This window comes from Lactuca virosa, chromosome 3 (assembly GCF_052849685.1).
Source record: "Lactuca virosa cultivar CGN04683 chromosome 3, Lactuca_virosa_CGN04683_v6, whole genome shotgun sequence".
Lineage (NCBI taxonomy): Eukaryota > Viridiplantae > Streptophyta > Magnoliopsida > Asterales > Asteraceae > Lactuca > Lactuca virosa.
Window position 1 is genome coordinate 329,327,546 of NC_136428.1, and position 11,251 is coordinate 329,338,796.

Here is an 11,251-nt window from a genome sequence, read left to right on the forward strand (position 1 = left end):
ATTCATGAACCAACACAGGAGATCGTTCAGGTAATGGAACGATTAAAATACTGCACATAATCAATCAGAAAGGCTACGCCGACGCGAGACATAAACCCTTAGAATTCAAAGTAAGAGACTGTGTCCTACTAAAGGTCGTTGTATGGAAATGTGTCATTCGATTTGGAAAACGAGATAAACTAAATCCTCGTTACATCGGACCTTTTGAAATCCGGTCAAGGGTTGGTACGGCGACTTACAAACTAAATTTACCTTAAGAACTCAACAAAGTTCACGCCACCTCCCACGTATATAATTTCAAAAGTTTCTCTCTTATGAGAACTTTGTCTTTCCTCTCGATGAGATCCAGGTCAACACTAAACTTCATTTTGTGAAGGAATCGGTAGAGATCATGGATCGAGAAATCAAAAGCCTAAAACAAAGCCTCATACACATAGTAAAGGTCTGATAGAACTCTCGTAGAGAGCAAGAGTTTACTTGGAAACATAAGGATCAAATAAAACAAAAGTATTCGCAATTGTTCAACAGTGCTCCCTCCAGTACAGGAACGAAATACTAATAGAACAAAATACTAGTAGAACAAAATGATAGTGGAACAAAGAATTCTAGAACATAATAATTTCGGGACGAAATTCTCTTAACGGAGAGGTAATCTGACATCCCCGAATTTAGGTCAAAGACCGTGAACGATCAACTCATAACAAATCTCTTGGTAAAATTTATTCATAGAGTTTTAGTGAATCTAACATAAAATAAATGAGTTATTTCAACTATTATAAGATACTAGATGGTATCTTACTTCCAAATATGTAATCTCACAAGCAAATCAAATAGCTTAAACTGCAACCTTAGTTAACGCGACTGAAAAACTGAAATTTTGTTAAGCAGTTTTGAGCAATACAAACACTCTAGTCTGGTAGTACGTGTTTTCCTGTTTATGAAAATACAAAGAACGTCCAAAACGGAATTAATATGCAAAAGATATGACCGTTTTAAGAATCTGAAATCAGTATAATACTGATTTTCTTAAAAAATATCAAAATCGTTTCTAATCGTTGAGAAACTTGCACACTTCAAAAGGAAATTCCGAAAGCATTTTTGGACTTAGGCTATAGCCTAATATTTAATTTTATATTTGAAATATTTTTAGTAAAATTATTTATAAAAGTTGAAAAAAAAAATCAAATGTTTTCAGATTTACAAATCACGGAACCTTGAACTATTGACTTCAATTTAATTTCAATTATTGGTAGTATATAAATCCAGTCCGATTGATGGAAATTTTGAAGGTGGAAATGACACAATATTTCTAAAATTCGTGCATATATTCATATGTAAGGGAACATATTTTTATAACAATTAAAGATGTAATTGTTATGGTTTTTATAAAATATACATCATGTATTATAAATGAACATCAAATAACCGCAATGTATATATATGTATACATTTATAATATGATGACAACACTACATATATACATGTTTGAAATTTACAATATATAATTATATTTATATATGAAAACTTAAATACATGTACACTATACACATAAGATTATGTATTGTGCATAAAAGACCAAATACAAATAAATAAATAAATAAATACAAATAAATAAACATAAACAGCTATTAGATTTCTCCAAAACTACACGCAAGAGAACACTCCATCAAAACTATCACTCATTTCTTTTTGGACAACTGAACACTCAAATTACACTTCACCCTTTTTCCCTTCCTTCCCACGTTTTTTCTTTCACCTGCATTACAGCTCATTCACCTGCATTACAGCTCGCACACAGTTCACAGGTAAGGGAAAACACTGTATTGGTATTGTTTCTACTCATCAAATACTAATCACAAACAATCAAACAAAAATTAAACCCTTACAGTGAAAAATTGATCGATCCTTTGTATCTGCTTGCATCTTTGTTCCCAGCCAAGATCGATTTTTGTTCTCGATCTCGTGTTTATCTGCAACAAGAACCACATTTTCCAGTTCATTCTTCCTTCTCTTTTCACCATTGTTCTTCCTTCTCTTTTCTGTCAAACGAAACAACCAAACGTCCCATTTAATCCATCGATTCCAGCCAAACACATACCTTATTCCAACCAAACCAAAACAGAAAGAAGATAGAAACAAGGAATTACCTGAGCACATAACCCCATCTACTCACCTGTTGAACGTCGAGCAACAGCCCCACCCCGATGCTTCCATTTCTTTTTCCTTATCAGTCCAGCCAAGCACCGAAGGAACCTCCTTCCTCAATCGCTGCTTCTTCACGCCCTCATCTGTTCGGACCACATCGACCCTCGCTGCTGCTCCATTCCCTTTCTTTGCTTCGGCTTATCGAGCCCAGGAGACCACATCGGTTTGTGAAGCCGACCGACGAACCATCGCTGCTTCTCCCTCCCTCCTCTTTGGTCTCGTCGACCACCGACGATGCTCCCCCTGATGGATTTACCATCACCGGGCCAAGAACCACCATCGTCGCCTCCTTATTTCTTTGAATCAGATGAACCCCGGAGTAGCCTCTCCGACCCACCCACGATCGATGCCCATCGGCGCTGCTTCGACGGCGTTACGTTCCTTTCTCGTTCCCGATCAAGTGAAAGGAAGAAGACGACTCTTCTGTTCTTGGAGCCTGTTAATCAACTGGAAACGGGGTAAGAGCCCTGATCCTTTTTGTAAATGGATCCACTTGTGTGGATCGGTCATGGAGCTCCGCTAAAACAAATGGGTTTTGATTTTGACCCGGTCAAAGGTCAAACCAAGAATCAAACATTCATTAAAATTAAACATAATTGGTCCCTCCTCAGAAAAACTTAATAAATTAAGTCCTAAAATCCTAAAATAGTTTCGATTGCACATGATTAACCTCTGTCTTGAGAATAATTCTCAACATCAGTCCCTGAAGTATGATTTTGGCAAAATCAAGTCCTAGAGTTTATTTATTTTATGAAAGACCACCATATACTTAATAATTAATACGGAAACTACCATTTGGTTTATTAGGAAATAAAAATAAACTCGGTGGTTCGCTTTAAGAGCAACGAACATCACATAACAACTTTCACGACAAGTTTCTCAAAAGGAACCGACTTCGAACGATTGAAACTCACGCTTCAAGGGTGAGTGCTTACGGCCCCTTTTCAATATTTTAATTATTTCAGGGGGGAATACATGTGCCTATATGTTTTGTTTATACAAATATATTATTTTTTATATGAAAATACAATAAACATAGTTTATAAAAATATTATTATTTAACAATTTACCATATTGTTAAAAATAAACTAGTAAAAACTTTTCATATACATGTTATGATTATTTTATCGTGAAATAACCATTTCACACAACAAATACTACACGATACAAAGTTTTATGATTTTTATATTATAACGAGTACGTTATGAAACTGTGTAGTATTTCAATGGTTCAAGATATTACTATGCATGTATATTTATATGTTTATATGTATAAAAGTTTATACATGTATACATGTTCATTAATTTGAAACATTTATTTTTAGTCTTATATGATATGCATACTACCGGTTTACAGTATTTAAAAGTTTCAAAGACTACACCCATGAATACTTTTATACAAAAGGCTTTACACACTTTTACAAGATCGTTATGTTGAAATACATATCTCTATAAAAGCGAGTAATTTATACTTTTATAAATACGTCAACCATACTCGGCTTTTACAAATGCTATACTACGAAATTCATTATGCCCAATACTTAACTATAATTAAGTTAGGGCTGAGAGTTATTCACAAACTTTTCGTTAATGGTTTTTGAGTGAGACGCTACTATTCATTAGCTGAGTTTAATCACTTAGCCTGCCCCACACTGCTATAATCGTTAATCTTCGGAGCGAGATACATATGTATAGATCTATATGGGGTCGACAACCCCACCTGCGGTTGCTAGCTACAACCATCGACTGATCAATCGTAGCAGGTGATATGTGTCTACGATCGTTACTACGACGTCCAATGAAGCGTCGTAGGGAGGGGTACTTTTCGTCCATATCTCGATTATAGAACTCACTAAAAACATTAACTCGAATTTCTCTCTCTCTTACTACAACCATAGGTTTGGTTGCCTTCAAGTATATTTTTTTAAGTATGAAAATTACTTATACAAAGCATTCATTTGGACTTTTAAGAAGTCATTACAAGTATATTTTTAAGTATGGAAATTACTTATACAAAGCATTCATTTTGACTTTTAAGAAGTCATTACAAGTACATTTTATGTATGGAAATTACTTATCGAACATAACGTTTTGGCTTTCAAAGATTCATTACAAACGCAGTTTTAAGTATGGAAGTTACTTATACAAAGCATTCATTTTGACTTTCAATGAGTTATTACAAGTACATGTTAAAAGCATGAATTTACTCATATCAAAATACATTCTTGGCTTTTAAAGACTCTTTGCAAATGCTGTTTTTAACGATCGTTATACATACAAAGATAATACTTTTTAGACTTATCAAAAGTATTACTGCGTTAGCAGAAAACCTGTGACACTCACCAACATTTGTGTTGACTTTCAAAACTACATGTATTCTCAGGAAAACACTAAACAAGCATTCAAGACAGATTGGATTACAGGTGACCTAGTTTACTTACTGTTGTATTAAATGCCTATTTGTTGAGGCAATTCATGTATTATTATTATTATTATTTGTAAAAAACATTGTATTCAAATATCAAGATGGAACATGAATGCTATTTTGTTTATTGTTGTACTTGTGCTATATATTCAATTTGCCTGTGATCCATGAACTTAGTCGCACAGCCCGGCGTGTTCCGCCGCCTCGGCCGGGGGTGTGACAGGCTATATCAAGTCGTTATCCCTCCCAGACGCCAATGCCATTAGCTGGGAAGATTTAAAGGTTCTGATGATGGCAGAATATTACCCTCGCGGTGAAATACAAAAGTTAGAGCAGGAACTCTGGAGTCTGACGATGAAGGACTCCGATATTGCTGCTTATACTGCCAGATTTAGTGAGCTGGCTTTACTGTGTCCCAGGATGGTCACCCCAGAGAGTAAGAAAGTAGAAATATACATCTGCGGGTTAACTCCCCCGACTCAAGGAAACATTATTCCTTCAACCCGCTTACATTTGATAGCGCTATGCGTCTGACACAGACACTTGTAGATCATGGAGTTCGTCAAGGCTCCATGCCAGCTATTCCTGAAAAACCCAAAGAAGGAGGCAGCAAAAAATATGTTCTGGAATAAAAGAATGGCACAATCATCGCAAGAACCTTCTAAAAAGTGGCAAACTGTGGCAGTACACACTGCTATTATTCCTACTGCTGTTCTTACTTCTACTCCTACCACTGTTTCCACTAATCTAGCAACCCCGAATCTATATGCTGGAACTTTTCCAAAGTACAGTAAGTGCAACTTCCATCACACGGGAGTTTGTAGGAAAATGCACTACAGAAACTGTAACAAGAAGGGGCACACCACCCGTTTTTTTAAAATGCCAGCTCAACCCATCTGACAAGTCCCTGGCGCAGGAGGCAGTCAAGCTTGTTATGTGTTTGGCGAAACTAGGCACTTCAAGAGAAACTGCCCAAAGTTAAAGAGTGCTGGTGGTGTATGGAGAATTCTGGCAATTGGCCATGAAGAAGCGATGGCAGATCCTAACGTGGTTAGCGGTACGTTTCTTCTCAACAATTCTTACGCACACATTCTTTTCGATAGTGGTGCGGAGAAAAGCTTCGTGAGCCATAAATTCAAACATCTACTAGAACAAAATCCTCAAACATTAAAAGACACATTCACAGTAGATATGGAAAATGGAAAGACCGAGAGCACAAATGATATATATATATATATATATATATATATATATATATATATATATATATAGGATGCACACTTACTCTAAACAACCATTCATTTCAAATTGACCTGATGCCAGTCTAAATTAAAAGCTTTGAGATTATAATCGGCATGGATTGGTTAAGTCTTCATCATGTTGATATCCTACGTTTTGAGAGAGCCATTCGTCTGAATCTGCCAAGTAACGAAATTCTTGTTATCTATGGCGATAAATCCGGTGCCAATCTTCATATCATTTCTTGCGTCAAGGCCTAGAAGTATCTTCGCAAAGATTACTGCGCCTTCTTAGCTCACGTGGTAGATAAGACACAAGAAGTGAAAAACATCAAGGATATTCCTGAAGTCTACAATTTCCCTGATGTATTTCCTGAAGATCTGTCAGGAGTTCCTCCTGAACGCCAAGGCGAATTCTAAATCGACTTGATTCCCGGAGCTACCCCCGTAGCTAAATCCCCGTATCTTCTCGCACCATCAGAAATGCAAGAACTATCCAGCCAGTTAAACGAACTTCTCAGCAAAGGCTTCATTAGACCAAGCTTCTCACCTTGGGAAGCACCGATCATGTTCTTGAAAAAGAAGGATGGATCGTTCCGAATGTGCATAGACTATCGCGAACTAAACAAGCTTACCGTTAAGAACCGATACCCTTTACCACGGATAGACGACCTCTTAAATCAACTTCAAGGAGCAAGTTTCTTCTCCAAGATTGACCTGAGATCAGGATACCAACAGTTACGAGTCCAGGAGGCTGATATTCTAAAGACCGCTTTTAGAACTCACTACAGTCAATATGAATTTGTAGTGTTGCCCTTTGGTCTAACGAATGCACCTGCATTATTCATGGACTTGATGAATCGTATGTGTCGACTTTACTTTGACAAGTTCGTTATAGTTTTCATTGACGATACACTAGTCTATTCCGGAAGTAAGGAAGAACACAACCAACATTTACGACAAGTCTTGGAAACCTTAAGGGCAGAGAAATTGTATGCGAATTCCTTGAAGTGTTAATTCTGGATTCGTAAGGTGGAATTCCTAGGTCATGTAGTCATGAAGGAAGGAATACATGTTGATACCTCCAAGATCAAGGCTATCGAAAAATGGGCGACCCCAAGAAGGCCAACATAGATTCGTCAGTTTCTAGGTCTCGCTGGCTACTACAGGAGGTTCATCCAAAACTTCTCAAAGATCGCGAAGCCACTCACCACCCTGACTCAGAAGGGTGTAACTTTCAATTAGGAAGAGAAGCAAGAAACTGCTTTCCAGAAACTAAAGCAAGCCCTCTGCAATGCACAAATCTTGTCCCTCCCAGAAGAGACGGAAGATTTTGTAGTTTACTGCGATGCGTTCAACCAAGGGCTAGGCTGCGTTCTTATGCAGCGAGGAAAGGTTATATCATACGCCTCGAGACAGCTTAAGAACCATGAAGTCAACTATACCACACATGACCTCGAACTGCGAGCAGTGGTTTTTTCTCTAAAGATCTGGAGGCATTACTTGTATGGTATGAATTGCACAGTCTTTACTGATCACAAAATCCTCAAACACATATTCAATCAGAAGGAACTTAACATGAGACAACGACGATGGGTGGAACTACTCAATGATTACTGTCACACCCCAAAACCGGAACGGCGGAATCGTTCGGGGGTGGAGGACGTCATGTTTAGTATCACGAGATATGTATATGGTAAGCAAGTAAAGAACAACCATTTCATTTCGAAAGAAAGTGTTTACAATGTGTGTGTTCACAAAACATAGAATTCATAAACAAATAACAAAACAATACTTGAAGCTATGATGCTCCATTTTCTGAATTCCCAGGACGAGCATCTGTCTAATAGTCTCCTGAGAATACAAGTTATTTGAAAGAGTTGATCAGCAATTAAGCTGGTGAGTTCATAAGATTTTTGTGATGTGAGTAAGTTGTAAGGTGTTGTTGAAAATGTATATGTAAAAATGGTGTAAGTTGTTAGTTCTGTTTTGAAAAGTTCGCATGTTCCTGTAGAAAATCATATATTTCCTACTTTGATGGAAGTTTAAGTAAAATGACACTACAACCCATTCTATGGGTACTAAGTGGGTACAAGTTATATAAGACTCAGAGTAAACAAACAATCGATTGTGCGCATCTGCCTCAAGCTCACAACCAAACGAGGAACAGAAATTAAGGCGGATAGCACACATTCCATTGGTTGTTAGATCATCGTCATATATAACCCTGGCGTAATCACTTGTTACTCATGGAGTTAATTGTAATGTTTCCTTTATATCTAATGAAGAAGTTCTTTAAGAAAACCCTTATTTCTTATAGTAAAATAGTGGCCACAGTGACTACCTTTATAATAGCTTAGTTTATACTGCTATATATAATCTAATATCAGATAGAAAGTTAATTAAGCGAATCTGCCCTAAGCCCACAACCAAACAAGGAACAGGAAGTAAGGCGGAAAGCACGCATCCAACTACCTACTGGGTATTAGTTATATATATAAACATGATGTATAAACTAAGGTGTTATAGAGTTACTCACCTAAGGTCTTTTAAATTGTACTGGTTTAATGAAATGGATTAAACCCTTTACTGGGAAGTTTCTAGTTTTGTATACCAAAAGTACTGAAAGTATGTTTTGTACTAGAAAGACTGTTCTTTGATTCTGTGTCCTATAACCTGACCCATACATGGTACCCTTATGATGACTTAATGTATACTAAGCATACATATATATAGAATCGGATAGAAAATAGATTGGGTGAATTCGTTCCAAGCCCACAACCAAACAAGGAACAGGAAATGAAGCGAAGAGCACACATCCTATTACCTATCGGGCCCTATTAGTATATATATATATATATATCCTGTGGTGTATACATTAAGGAATCATAAGGCTAGCATTATGGTCCTATCTTTTAATCGTAACCTTCTACCAAGGCATCTTCTGTTATGTGCTAGACTCGACTGTTCCGTTTGTCGTTTGTAAGAATGTATATTTTCCCTAGTTTATAACTATCTTTACTCGAAAATAGTTTGAATTGGACTTTCAAGTGGTACCGTCACTTTATGAAAGAAAGGGAAGTGTAAGTACACAGTTGTCGTTTATAATGACATGCGGATGTACTAATAACCTAAAAACATATTTGTTTTATTACGGTTATAATGTGAAGGCTAGAACCCTTACTATACGCTCTCCCTGTCAGGAGATTAAGGGAAACTAAACACGACCTCTGCAAATTCTTGCAAGCCATGTAATTCACATTAAAGTATATGATCATGTATACCCAATATAACTATCACCTTCTGTTTAAAACAATGAGTTAGTGATTCATTGGTATAATTAGATCCTGTATGTGTGTTCTCATGCTATAGCAACCTAACTTGTTTGTTTTGTACTGGATCTTATACGTTCTCTATGTATGGTATTGTTTGATTCTCTTCACTTTATGTTCTGTATGGTATTGTTTGATTCATGTAAGAACTGGCTCTTTGTGTGCTTCATTGTACTAGAAATAATGAATAACATTCTCCTAAACTATACCTATTATAGTTTACTAATGTTCTACTTGGACTGTTACTGAAAAGACTCATTTATCTACCAAGTTATGCTTGTACTTTAAAAACAGAGTTTTGTATAACTAAAAAGTAACATAACTTTACAAGAGTTTTTGAAATGTTTTGAAAACTTATAAATAACATAAGTAACATTTTGAAAGATGTTTATAACAAACATTTATACAATTATCATTGTGTTCGACTTGTATTCCCCCCCCCCCCCCCTTAAACAGTTAAAACAGTATAAAAGATTCATTTCAGGGTATGAACTCACCTGATGTGGGTGATTCAAACGGGTATGCGGGTAAGGATGAGAAGCTCCACGAATGAAGTCCTGAGACACAATAAGTCCTAAATGACATATAAGGACGCATATTGACATGAATATAGTGTTTATAACAACTATATGAAGGGAAACACGTTCCGGGACTAGGAAACACCTTGATTCGAGTGTTATTAGTACTAAGGATTGCATCTAAGGGTGGTAGGACATTGCTATTGAGTTTAGGGTTCAAGGGTAAACCCCCTTGGAGTTTACGGTTCTGTGACCATAACTCATTGAGTTTACGGTCGTAAACCCATGAGTTTACGGCCGTAAACTCATGGTACTTTTACCATGTTGAGTTTTGAAGCTTTACAAGTCCTAAGAAGCATTCCTACTTCAAGTCTAAGCCTTTGGAAGAGATTAGGGCACCATTTCACTCCGTTGTGGAGTTTACGGTCCTTGGACCATTTCTCTTTGGGTTTACGGCCGTAAACCCAAATGGTTTATGGTCTTTTTGTTGTTTTGAGTTCCTAGCACATCAAGGAAGGGGTCTAGACTAGTTTCCAAGGCTTGGTAAGGGACTAGGGCACACTTTGGCCCCTTTGTTAGGGTTTACGGTCCAAGAACATCTTGGACCGTAAACATCTTTGATCTTGTGTTTCCTTGGTGTTTTCTTGATGATTAGAAGTGTAATAAGTCTTATAATACACTGGGGTAGGAGTACTTACTAGGTAGAAGCTTGAAAAGGTGCTAAAAGTCCAAGAACACTAGTGTGTGTTCTTGGTGCTCTTGGTGAAACTTGAAGATCTACACTTTTGGAATGATTTCACGGATTGAATCATGTAAGATCACTAGATTAGGTAAGATATCAACTTTTTAGGGCTAGAAACACTTACAAAGTTGAAGATCAAGAAGAAAAGTCGGATGATACTTGAGAGGATTTGAGTTTGGATCTTGAAAATGTGAAAAAGTGGTAAATAATGACTAAGTGTCATATTTATACCCCCTTTAGGGTTTACGGCCGTAAAGACCTTTGTTTAGGCCGTAAACTCCAAACTCTTGGAGTTTTGGGACTTTATTGTTGCACAATAAACCCTAGGGCATCCTCTCTCCAGTTATCTCTTGAAGTACTAACTTTAAAACACTCAAACTGATTCCTAAAAGCTTGAAAGTTAGCAAAAATAGTTCTGACTTCTATTGGAGTGAATGGTTGTACAGAATAGAAATTTCTGGTTGTCACATCATCCCCCCATTAGAAGGAATTTCGTCCCGAAATTAGCTTTCTTAGCATTACTACAGGGGTTGCGCTCTTCTAATTGGCAGAATACCCACTCGTAGACTTGGCAACTTTGCCCTTCTGTTCATGATAGGATTCGTACTTGGTCCATCTATCATTACCTCGTGTATACAAGTCGCATATAATTAGGGTTAGTAAGACGGTCGGATGTGTGACTCTGCTCCAGGTCCACAACCAAACAAGGAACATGAGATAGGGCGGAAACACACATACTAAATCTGCGTAATCATAATCATATACCACCCTCGCGTATACACTGAATAGTAA

General features: G+C 37.0%; 2 long non-coding RNA genes across 4 annotated transcripts; one reads left to right on the plus strand and one right to left on the minus strand.

Moving 5' to 3' along the window:
• Window positions 1-1,491: 1,491 nt before the first annotated feature.
• Window positions 1,492-2,265, minus strand: LOC145167407 (uncharacterized). Its single transcript, XR_013741120.1, has 3 exons — window positions 2,148-2,265; window positions 1,887-2,039; window positions 1,492-1,776 (listed from the first exon to the last, which is right to left on the minus strand). It is a non-coding gene; the product is annotated as an uncharacterized LOC145167407 (long non-coding RNA).
• A 264-nt stretch (window positions 2,266-2,529) lies between these two features.
• LOC145167408 (uncharacterized) lies at window positions 2,530-4,764 on the plus strand. 3 transcript variants are annotated; one of them, XR_013741123.1, is made up of 3 exons: window positions 2,530-2,663; window positions 3,013-4,022; window positions 4,588-4,764. It is a non-coding gene; the product is annotated as an uncharacterized LOC145167408 (long non-coding RNA). The 3 variants fall into 3 exon arrangements; XR_013741122.1 differs by having other exon boundaries at window positions 3,013-3,128; XR_013741121.1 differs by having other exon boundaries at window positions 3,013-4,764.
• Window positions 4,765-11,251: the final 6,487 nt, after the last annotated feature.